At 43.4% G+C, this 12,420-nt stretch overlaps 1 protein-coding gene across 3 annotated transcripts in view; it reads right to left on the bottom strand.

Annotated features, from left to right (window-relative positions):
* Nucleotides 1-12,420, bottom strand: part of LOC110506865 (ADAMTS-like protein 3) — a 249,991-nt gene that overhangs the window by 140,451 nt on the left and 97,120 nt on the right. The gene's annotated exons all lie outside the window — the stretch shown is intronic.

Below are 12,420 nucleotides of genomic sequence, written 5' to 3'. Positions count from 1 at the left end.
AGAGTATAAAGAGTAGAGTATAAAGAGAGAGAGAGTATAAAGAGAGAGAGAGTATAAAGAGTAGAGTATAAAGAGAGAGAGAGTATAAAGACGGAGGGAGTATAAAGAGTAGAGTATAAAGAAAGAGAGTATAAAGAGAGAGAGAGTATAAAGAGTAGAGTATAAAGAAAGAGAGTATAAAGAGAGAGAGAGTATAAAGATGGAGAGAGTATAAAGAGAGAGAGAGTATAAAGAGAGAGAGAGAGTATAAAGAGAGAGAGAGTATAAAGAGAGAGAGAGTATAAAGATGGAGAGAGTATAAAGATGGAGAGAGTATAAAGAGAGAGAGAGTATAAAGAGTAGAGTATAAAGAGAGAGAGTATAAAGAGAGAGAGAGAGTATAAAGAGTAGAGAGTATAAAGAGAGAGAGAGTATAAAGAGAGAGAGTATAAAGAGAGAGAGAGAGTATAAAGAGAGAGAGAGTATAAAGAGTAGAGTATAAAGAGAGAGAGAGAGTATAAAGAGTAGAGAGTATAAAGAGAGAGAGAGTATAAAGAGAGAGAGTATAAAGAGAGAGAGAGTATAAAGAGAGAGAGAGTATAAAGAGTAGAGTGTAAAGAGAGAGAGAGTATAAAGAGAGAGAGAGTATAAAGAGTAGAGTATAAAGAAAGAGAGTATAAAGAGAGAGAGAGTATAAAGAGAGAGAGAGTATAAAGAGTAGAGTATAAAGAGAGAGTATAAAGAGAGAGTATAAAGAAAGAGAGTATAAAGAGAGAGAGGGAGTATAAAGAGAGAGAGAGAGTATAAAGAGAGAGAGTATAAAGAGAGAGAGTATAAAGAGAGAGAGTATAAAGAGAGAAAGGATTAAGAGAGAGAGAGTATAAAGAGAGAGAGAGTATAAAGAGAGAAATTATTAAGAGAGAGAGAGTATAAAGAGAGAGAGAGAGTATAAAGAGAGAGTGTATAAAGAGAGAGAGAGTATAAAGAGAGAAATGATTAAGAGAAAGAGAGTATAAAGAGAGAGAGAGAGTATAAAGAGAGAAAGGATTAAGAGAGAGTATAAAGAGAGAAAGGATTAAGAGAGAGAGAGTATAAAGAGAGAGAGAGTATAAAGAGAGAGAGAGAGTATAAAGAGAGAGAGTATAAAGAGAGAAAGGATTAAGAGAGAGAGAGTATAAAGAGAGAAAGGATTAAGAGAGAGAGAGTATAAAGAGAAAGAGAGTATAAAGAGAGAAATGATTAAGAGAGAGAGTATAAAGAGAGAGAGAGTATAAAGAGAGAAAGGATTAAGAGAGAGAGAGTATAAAGAGAGAGAGTATAAAGAGAGAGAGAGTATAAAGAGTAGAGTGTAGAGAGAGAGAATATAAAGAGAGAGAGAGTATAAAGAGAGAGAGAGTATAAAGAGAGAGAGAGTATAAAGAGAGAAAGGATTAAGAGAGAGTATAAAGAGAGAGAGAGTATAAAGAGTAGAGTGTAGAGAGAGAGAATATAAAGAGAGAGAGAGTATAAAGAGAGAGAGAGTATAAAGAGAGAGAGTATAAAGAGAGAAAGGATTAAGAGAGAGTATAAAGAGAGAGAGTATAAAGATGGAGGGAGTATAAAGAGAGAGAGTATAAAGAGTAGAGTGTAAAGAGAGAGAGAATATAAAGAGAGAGAGAGTATAAAGAGAGAGAGAATATAAAGAGAGAAAGAGTATAAAGAGAGAGAGTATAAAGAGAGAGAGAGTATAAAGAGTAGAGTGTAAAGAGAGAGAGAATATAAAGAGAGAGAGAGTATAAAGAGAGAGAGAATATAAAGAGAGAGAGAATATAAAGAGAGAGAGTATAAAGAGAGAGAAAGAAAGGGAGAGAGAAAGAAAGGGAGAGAGTATAAAGAGAGAGAGAGAGTATAAAGAGTAGAGAGTATAAAGAGAGGGAGAGTATAAAGAGAGAGAGAGTATAAAAAGAGCGTATAAAGAGAGAGAGAGAGTATAAAAAGAGAGAGTATAAAGAGAGAGAGAGAGAGTATAAAGAGTAGAGTAGAGTATAAAGAGAGAGAGAATAAAGAGAGAGAGAGTATAAAAAGAGAGAGTATAAAGAGAGAGAGTATAAAGAGTAGAGAGTATAAAGAGAGAGAGAGTATAAAGAGAGAGAGAGTATAAAGAGAGAGTATAACGAGAGAGAGAGAGTATAAAGGGGAAGAAAGGGAGAAACAGTAGAGCCTCCCCAACAATCTGATGACTGTCAGAGTGCTCTGCTCTCCTCTGCCAGCTTCTCAATGGGACCTGGAGGTAGCCTACATGTCACTGTGACCCACCGTGAATTATTGGCGAGACGCTCTTTATTAGAGAGAACATAACGCGCTTGGATTGAGTTACCCTGAGATTTGGTCAAACAGCCTCTTAAAAGGAACAAGCACGATGCTGTGAAAACGTCTAACTCTGCCCGTCGAAACAAAAGTCCCAGTACTTCTTTGTCGGGAACTCGGACTCCAACTGTTTGAGCTCTTTGTTCCGAGCGAGGGGGAATTCTTGGAAGAGAAGAAGTGACTTAAGTGCGACTGGCAGACCCAGGCAGAGCGAATGCTGACGACTGGCGCTGTCCAACAACAATATAAATGTCTCTTTCCACTGCATAAGGCTCAGCTTCGTCCATATTAGTGGGCAGCTACAAAGACAGCCTTGTGCTGGTAGTAGCTAGTAGAGGACAGAAGGTTTCTAGACAGACATACTGATACTGTGGCTCATGGTAATAATAATATTATATATGGACAGTTATGGCTGGGGTTTGACACGATCAAACAGGTTAGGACCTAGTAATGGTCTAATGGGGTCAGCCAGGACCTAGTAATGGTCTAATGGGGTCAGCCAGGGCCTAGTAATGATCTAATGGGGTCAGCCAGGACCTAGTAATGGTCTAATGGGATCAGCCAGGACCTAGTAATGGTCTAATGGGGTCAGCCAGGACCTAGTAATGGTCTAATGGGGTCAGCCAGGACCTAGTAATGGTCTAATGGGGTCAGCAGGGGCCTAGTAATGGTCTAATGGGGTCAGCCGGGGCCTAGTAATGGTCTAATGGGGTCAGCCGGGGCCTAGTAATGGTCTAATGGGGTCAGCCAGGACCTAGTAATGGTCTAATGGGGTCAGGCAGGACCTAGTAATGGTCAATGGGGTCAGCCAGGACCTAGTAATGGTCTAATAGGGTCAGCCAGGGCCTAATAATGGTCTAATGGGGTCAGCAGGGGCCTAGTAATGATCTAATGGGGTCAGCCAGGACCTAGTAATGGTCTAATGGGGTCAGCCAGGACCTAGTAATGGTCTAATGGGGTCAGCCGGGGCCTAGTAATGGTCTAATGGGGTCAGCCAGGACCTAGTAATGGTCTAATGGGGTCAGCCGGGGCCTAGTAATGATCTAATGGGGTCAGCCAGGACCTAGTAATGGTCTAATGGGGTCAGCCGGGGCCTAGTAATGATCTAATGGGGTCAGCCAGGACCTAGTAATGGTCTAATGGGATCAGCCAGGACCTAGTAATGGTCTAATGGGGTCAGCCAGGACCTAGTAATGGTCTAATGGGGTCAGCCAGGACCTAGTAATGGTCTAATGGGGTCAGCAGGGGCCTAGTAATGGTCTAATGGGGTCAGCCGGGGCCTAGTAATGGTCTAATGGGGTCAGCCGGGGCCTAGTAATGGTCTAATGGGGTCAGCCAGGACCTAGTAATGGTCTAATGGGGTCAGGCAGGACCTAGTAATGGTCAATGGGGTCAGCCAGTACCTAGTAATGGTCTAATGGGGTCAGCCAGGGCCTAATAATGGTCTAATGGGGTCAGCAGGGGCCTAGTAATGATCTAATGGGGTCAGCCAGGACCTAGTAATGGTCTAATGGGGTCAGCCAGGACCTAGTAATGGTCTAATGGGGTCAGCCGGGGCCTAGTAATGGTCTAATGGGGTCAGCCAGGACCTAGTAATGGTCTAATGGGGTCAGCCGGGGCCTAGTAATGATCTAATGGGGTCAGCCAGGACCTAGTAATGGTCTAATGGGGTCAGCAAGGACCTAGTAATGGTCTAATGGGGTCAGCCAGGACCTAGTAATGGTCTAATGGGTTCAGCCAGGGCCTAGTAATGGTCTAATGGGTTCAGCCAGGGCCTAGTAATGGTCTAATGGGATCAGCCAGGACCTAGTAATGGTCTAATGGGGTCAGCCAGGACCTAGTAATGGTCTAATGGGGTCAGCCGGGGCCTAGTAATGATCTAATGGGGTCAGCCAGGACCTAGTAATGGTCTAATGGGATCAGCCAGGACCTAGTAATGGTCTAATGGGGTCAGCCAGGACCTAGTAATGGTCTAATGGGGTCAGCCAGGACCTAGTAATGGTCTAATGGGGTCAGCAGGGGCCTAGTAATGGTCTAATGGGGTCAGCCGGGGCCTAGTAATGGTCTAATGGGGTCAGCCGGGGCCTAGTAATGGTCTAATGGGGTCAGCAGGGGCCTAGTAATGGTCTAATGGGTTCAACCAGGACCTAGTAATGGTCTAATGGGGTCAGCCAGGACCTAGTAATGGTCTAATGGGGTCAGCCGGGGCCTAGTAATGGTCAATGGGGTCAGCCAGGACCTAGTAATGGTCTAATGGGGTCAGCCAGGGCCTAATAATGGTCTAATGGGGTCAGCAGGGGCCTAGTAATGATCTAATGGGGTCAGCCAGGACCTAGTAATGGTCTAATGGGGTCAGCCAGGACCTAGTAATGGTCTAATGGGGTCAGCCGGGGCCTAGTAATGGTCTAATGGGGTCAGCCAGGACCTAGTGATGGTCTAATGGGATCAGCCAGGACCTAGTAATGGTCTAATGGGGTCAGCCAGGACCTAGTAATGGTCTAATGGGATCAGCCAGGACCTAGTAATGGTCTAATGGGGTCAGCCAGGACCTAGTAATGGTCTAATGGGGTCAGCCAGGACCTAGTAATGGTCTAATGGGGTCAGCAGGGGCCTAGTAATGGTCTAATGGGGTCAGCCGGGGCCTAGTAATGGTCTAATGGGGTCAGCCGGGGCCTAGTAATGGTCTAATGGGGTCAGCAGGGGCCTAGTAATGGTCTAATGGGTTCAGCCAGGACCTAGTAATGGTCTAATGGGGTCAGCCAGGACCTAGTAATGGTCTAATGGGGTCAGGCAGGACCTAGTAATGGTCTAATGGGGTCAGCCGGGGCCTAGTAATGGTCAATGGGGTCAGCCAGGACCTAGTAATGGTCTAATGGGGTCAGCCAGGGCCTAATAATGGTCTAATGGGGTCAGCAGGGGCCTAGTAATGATCTAATGGGGTCAGCCAGGACCTAGTAATGGTCTAATGGGGTCAGCCAGGACCTAGTAATGGTCTAATGGGGTCAGCCGGGGCCTAGTAATGGTCTAATGGGGTCAGCCAGGACCTAGTCATGGTCTAATGGGATCAGCCAGGACCTAGTAATGGTCTAATGGGGTCAGCCAGGACCTAGTAATGGTCTAATGGGGTCAGCCAGGACCTAGTAATGGTCTAATGGGGTCAGCCAGGACCTAGTAATGGTCTAATGGGGTCAGCCGGGGCCTAGTAATGATCTAATGGGGTCAGCCAGGACCTAGTAATGGTCTAATGGGATCAGCCAGGACCTAGTAATGGTCTAATGGGGTCAGCCAGGACCTAGTAATGGTCTAATGGGGTCAGCCAGGACCTAGTAATGGTCTAATGGGGTCAGCAAGGACCTAGTAATGATCTACTATTTTTGGTCAGGTCACATCTAACCCTGATACCATGTCTTGGACATCCATATTAAAATAGATAGAAAACTACTAACCCTGATACCATGTCTTGGACATCCATATTAAAATAGATAGAAAACTACTAACCCTGATACCATGTCTTGGACATCCATATTAAAATAGATAGAAAACTACTAACCCTGATACCATGTCTTGGGTATCTAAAATTGATAGACATTTTATTTAGAGGTAAACTGTAAATACTATGCCGAAGTTCAATAGAATGCAGTGTTTTCCCTCCTAAATATGCTGAATAATCCCAGGCATCGACAGCTGTACTGTACAGTACAAACCCAATGTCACTGTTAGAACCAAAAAGAAAGGAGGATCAGGGCACTCTTCATATAATTCATTAAAATGCCTTTATTTCTATGGCATGTTCAATGGGAACACAGTTTAAAAACTGACGCGTTTCGGCTGCACTATCGCTGCTAATTCAACTAAATGTACAGTACACACCCAACTTATTTTTGTATTTTTATTTCACCTTTATTTAACCAGGTAAGCTAGTTGAGAACAAGTTCTCATTTACAACTGCGACCTGGCTAAGATAAAGCAAAGCAGTGCGACAAAAACAACAACACAGAGTTACACATGGAATAAACAAACATACAGTCAGTAATGCAATAGTAAAATTCTATATACAGTGAGTGCAAATGAGGTAGGATAAGGGAGGTAAGGCAATAAATAGGCCATGGTGGCGAAGTAATTACAATATAGCAATTAAACACTGGAGTGATAGACGTGCAGAAAATGAATGTGCAAGTAGAGATACTGGGGTGCAAAGGAGCAAAATAAATAAATAACAGTATGGGGATGAGGTAGTTGGATGGGCTATTTAAAGATGGGCTATTTACAGATGGGCTATTTACAGATGGGCTATTTACAGATGGGCTATGTACATACAGTGCCTTGCGAAAGTATTCGGCCCCCTTGAACTTTGCGACCTTTTGCCACATTTCAGGCTTCAAACATAAAGATATAAAACTGTATTTTTTTGTGAAGAATCAACAACAAGTGGGACACAATCATGAAGTGGAACAACATTTATTGGATATTTCAAACTTTTTTAACAAATCAAAAACTGAAAAATTGGGCGTGCAAAATTATTTAGCCCCCTTAAGTTAATACTTTGTAGCGCCACCTTTTGCTGCGATTACAGCTGTAAGTCGCTTGGGGTATGTCTCTATCAGTTTTGCACATCGAGAGACTGACATTTTTTCCCATTCCTCCTTGCAAAACAGCTCGAGCTCAGTGAGGTTGGATGGAGAGCATTTGTGAACAGCAGTTTCCAGTTCTTTCCACAGATTCTCGATTGGATTCAGGTCTGGACTTTGACTTGGCCATTCTAACACCTGGATATGTTTATTTTTGAACCATTCCATTGTAGATCTTGCTTTATGTTTTGGATCATTGTCTTGTTGGAAGACAAATCTCTGTCCCAGTCTCAGGTCTTTTGAAGACTCCATCAGGTTTTCTTCCAGAATGGTCCTGTATTTAACCATCTTCCCTGTCCCTGCTGAAGAAAAGCAGGCCCAAACCATGATGCTGCCACCACCATGTTTGACAGTGGAGATGGTGTGTTCAGGGTGATGAGCTGTGTTGCTTTTACGCCAAACATAACGTTTTGCATTGTTGCCAAAAAGTTCAATTTTGGTTTCATCTGACCAGAGCACCTTCTTCCACATGTTTGGTGTGTCTCCCAGGTGGCTTGTGGCAAACTTTAAACAACACTTTTTATGGATATCTTTAAGAAATGGCTTTCTTCTTGCCACTCTTCCATAAAGGCCAGATTTGTGCAATATACGACTGATTGTCGTAATATATACGACTGATTGTTGTCCTATGGACAGATTTGCAGTGGTCTGATACTCCTTCCATTTCAATATTATCGCTTGCACAGTGCTCCTTGGGATGTTTAAAGCTTGGGAAATCTTTTTGTATCCAAAGCCGGCTTTAAACTTCTTCACAACAGTATCTCGGACCTGCCTGGTGTGTTTCTTGTTCTTCATGATGCTCTCTGTGCTTTTAACGGACCTCTGAGACTATCACAGTGCAGGTGCATTTATACGGAGACTTGATTACACACAGGTGGATTGTATTTATCATCATTAGTCATTTAGGTCAACATTGGATCATTCAGAGATCCTCACTGAACTTCTGGAGAGAGTTTGCTGCACTGAAAGTAAAGGGGCTGAATAATTTTGCACGCCCAATTTTTCAGTTTTTGATTTGTTAAAAAAGTTTGAAATATCCAATAAATGTCGTTCCACTTCATGATTGTGTCCCACTTGTTGTTGATTCTTCACAAAAAAATACAGTTTTATATCTTTATGTTTGAAGCCTGAAATGTGGCAAAAGGTCGCAAAGTTCAAGGGGGCCGAATACTTTCGCAAGGCACTGTATGTAGTGATCTGTGAGCTGCTCTGACAGCTGGTGCTTAAAGTTAGTGAGGGAGATACGAGTCTCCAGCTTCAGTGATTTTTGCAGTTCGATCCAGTCATTGGCAGCAGAGAACTGGAAGTAAAGGTGGCCAAAGGAGGAATTGGCTTTGGGGGTGACCAGTGAGATATACATGCTGGAGCGCGTGCTATGGGTGGGTGCTGCTATGTTGACAAGTGAGCTGAGGTAAGGCGGGGCATTACCTAGTAAAGACTTACAGATGACCTGGAGCCAGTGGGTTTGGCGATGAATATGAAGCGAGGGCCAGCCAACGAGAGCATACAGGTCGCAGTGGTGGGTAGTATATGGGGCTTTGGTGACAAAACGGATGGCACTGTGATAGACTGCATCCAATTTGCTGAGTAGAGTGTTGGAGGCTATTTTGTAAAGGACAGTGGGAGGATAGTCAGTTTTACGAGGGTATGTTTGGCAGCATGAGTGAAGGATGCTTTGTTGTGAAATAGGAAGCTGATTCTAGATGTAATTTTGGATTGGAGATGCTTAATGTGAGCCTGGAAGGAGAGTTTACAGTCTAACCAGACACCCAGGTATTTGTAGTTGTCCACATATTCTAAGTCAGAGTCGTCCAGAGTAGTGATGCTGGACGGGCGGGCAGGTGCAGACATTGATCGGTTGATGAGCATGCATTTGGTTTTACTTGCATTTAAGAGCAGTTGGAGGCCACGGAAGGAGAGTTGTAATGGCATTGAAGCTCGTCTGGAGGTTTGTTAACACAGTGTCCAAAGAAGGGCCAGAAGTATACAGAATGGTGTCATCTGCGTAGAGGTGGATCAGAGAATCACCAGCAGCAAGAGCGACATCATTTATGTATACACAGAAGAGAGTCAGCCCAAGAATTGAACCCTGTGGCACCCCCATAGAGACTGCCAGAGGTCCGGACAACAGGCCCTCCGATTTGACACACTGAACTCTGTCTGAGAAGTAGTTGGTGAACCAGGTGAGGCAGTCATTTGAGAAACCAACCCAATGTCACTGTTAGTTCAACTAAATGTACAGTACATACCCAATGTCACTGTTAGTTCAACTAAATGTACAGAACATACCCAATGTCACTGTTAGTTCAACTAAATGTACAATACATACCCAATGTCACTGTTAGTTCAACTAAATGTACAGTACATACCCAATGTCACTGTTAGTTCAACTAAATGTACAGTACATACCCAATGTCACTGTTAGTTCAACTAAATGTACAGTACATACCCAATGTCACTGTTAGTTCAACTAAATGTACAGTACATACCCAATGTCACTGTTAGTTCAACTAAATGTACAGAACATACCCAATGTCACTGTTAGTTCAACTAAATGTACAGTACATACCCAATGTCACTGTTAGTTCAACTAAATGTACAGTACATACCCAATGTCACTGTTAGTTCAACTAAATGTACAGTACATACCCAATGTCACTGTTAGTTCAACTAAATGTACAGTACATACCCAATGTCACTGTTAGTTCAACTAAATGTACAGTACATACCCAATGTCACTGTTAGTTCAACTAAATGTACAGTACATACCCAATGTCACTGTTAGTTCAACTAAATGTACAGTACATACCCAATGTCACTGTTAGTTCAACTAAATGTACAGTACATACCCAATGTCACTGTTAGTTCAACTAAATGTACAGTACATACCCAATGTCACTGTTAGTTCAACTACTTTCAGCTCATACAATCACAATACTACAGTACTTTCTGGAGTTTTCCAATTTGCTCCCAAAGTGAGTGTTTTACAATATTTTACCTTTATTTAACTAGGCAAGTCAGATAAGAACAAATTCTTATTTTACAATGATGGCCTACCCTGGCCAAACCCTAACCCAGACGATGCTGGGCCAATTGTGCACCGGCCTATGGGACTACCAATCATGGCTGGTTGTGATACAGCCCGGGATCACACCAGGGTCTGTAGTGACGCCTATAGCACTGGGATGCAGTGCCATAGACCAGACACTACTGCTTGACCAAATGCCCATTGGCCAGTGCTATAGGTATGTGACAGATACTGTAAACACCCACCAACAATGAAAAGACTGATCTAAATATTTACATGGTGGTCACTTGTTATTTCTAATAGCAAGGCTTTTTGAGGGAGCGAACCATGTTCATTTCCACTGTCCAGCGCATGCCAAACCATGTTAATTTCCACTGTCCAGCGCATGCCAAACCATGTTAATTTCCACTGTCCAGCGCATGTCAAACCATGTTCATTTCCACTGTCCAGCGCATGTCAAACCATGTTCATTTCCACTGTCCAGCGCATGTCAAACCATGTTCATTTCCACTGTCCAGCGCATGTCAAACCATGTTCATTTCCACTGTCCAGCGCATGTCAAACCATGTTCATTTCCACTGTCCAGCGCATGCCAAACCATGTTCATTTCCACTGTCCAGCGCATGTCAAACCATGTTCATTTCCACTCTCCAGCGCATGTCAAACCATGTTAATTTCCACTGTCCAGCGCATGTCAAACCATGTTCATTTCCACTGTCCAGCGCATGCCAAACCATGTTAATTTCCACTGTCCAGCGCATGTCAAACCATGTTCATTTCCACTGTCCAGCGCATGTCAAACCATGTTAATTTCCACTGTCCAGCGCATGTCAAACCATGTTCATTTCCACTGTCCAGCGCATGCCAAACCATGTTAATTTCCACTGTCCAGCGCATGTCAAACCATGTTCATTTCCACTGTCCAGCGCATGCCAAACCATGTTCATTTCCACTGTCCAGCGCATGCCAAACCATGTTCATTTGAGGAATGTGATACAATACCTTAGCTGGAAGGCCAACAAATTGAATTATCTACTTAATTAACCTTTAAAGACGTGTGAAATGCTAAGCTGTACGGGAAATAGCCAAGAGCATCTTAACAAAATGTTAGTTTGTCAGATGTTTTTTACACCTCAAAAGTAGTAATGTTGAGATGTCCCATGCCATCTATTGTGTAGATCCAGCTATATGCCTCATTCCAAAATGAATGGAAACCTTTTCAATGTTTGATTTCACCAAGACCTAAAATACTCCTGTAGTGTATTCCATGAAGCTGACTACAATAGCCAACAATTTACCAGGAAAAGGCCGACCTTCAAGTCAACATTTCTCAACTCTTTGAAACATGGAACGCAGTCCTGTTTACAGTAACCAGTGCTTGGCAGACTGGAATGCAATAATTTAATTTAATTCACAAACCACACATTTTTCTAGTAAAAACATAGCTATTTTACATGGTATTTAATGTCCCTAACCACCTCCAAGAAAACCAGAATGCAGTTATCACGTGAGAAAAAACATAATAGTGACAGACAAAATGCAGTCATGATTTTAATCTCCACACATAACATTTTATGAAAAGCCCACACACAAAAAATCTGCCTCCATTTTGAAGCTTACACTGGATAGTTCCATCTGTGGACAGTCTAAGCCAGATGGCATAGTAGTATCCCAGCTTTGATAAATAAACTGTGTGGACCATAACACTTATTAACACCAAGACAGATCATTAACCAAGGCCAGACCTCGGACAGAACACTAACCCAGACCAGACCTGGTACAGAACACTAACCCAGACTAGACCTGGGACAGAACACTAACCCAGACCAGACCTGGTACAGAACACTAACCCAGACCAGACCTGGGACAGAACACTAACCCAGACCAGACCTGGTACAGAACACTAACCCAGACTAGACCTGGGACAGAACACTAACCCAGACCAGACCTGGGACAGAACACTAACCCAGACCAAACCTGGGACAGAACACTAACCCAGACCAGACCTGGTACAGAACACTAACCCAGACTAGACCTGGGACAGAACACTAACCCAGACCAGACCTGGTACAGAACACTAACTCAGACCAGACCTGGTACAGAACACTAACCCAGACCAGACCTGGGACAGAACACTAACCCAGACCAGACCTGGTACAGAACACTAACCCAGACCAGACCTGGGACAGAACACTAACCCAGACCAGACATAGGGCAGAACAGTAACCCAGACCAGACCTGGGACAGAACACTAACCCAGACCAGACCTGGTACAGAACACTAACCCAGACCAGACCTGGGACAGAACATTGACCCAGACCAGACATAGGGCAGAACAGTAACCCAGACTAGACCTGAGACAGAACACTAACCCAGGCTAGACCTGAGACAGAACACTAACCCAGGCTAGACCTGGGACAGAACACTAACCCAGGCCAG

The sequence above is a fragment of the Oncorhynchus mykiss genome, chromosome 6, assembly GCF_013265735.2.
Source record: "Oncorhynchus mykiss isolate Arlee chromosome 6, USDA_OmykA_1.1, whole genome shotgun sequence".
NCBI classification, from domain to species: Eukaryota; Metazoa; Chordata; class Actinopteri; order Salmoniformes; family Salmonidae; genus Oncorhynchus; species Oncorhynchus mykiss.
The sequence above is the reverse complement of the archived record's forward strand: the minus strand, read 5'-3'. Positions and strand labels throughout refer to the sequence as shown.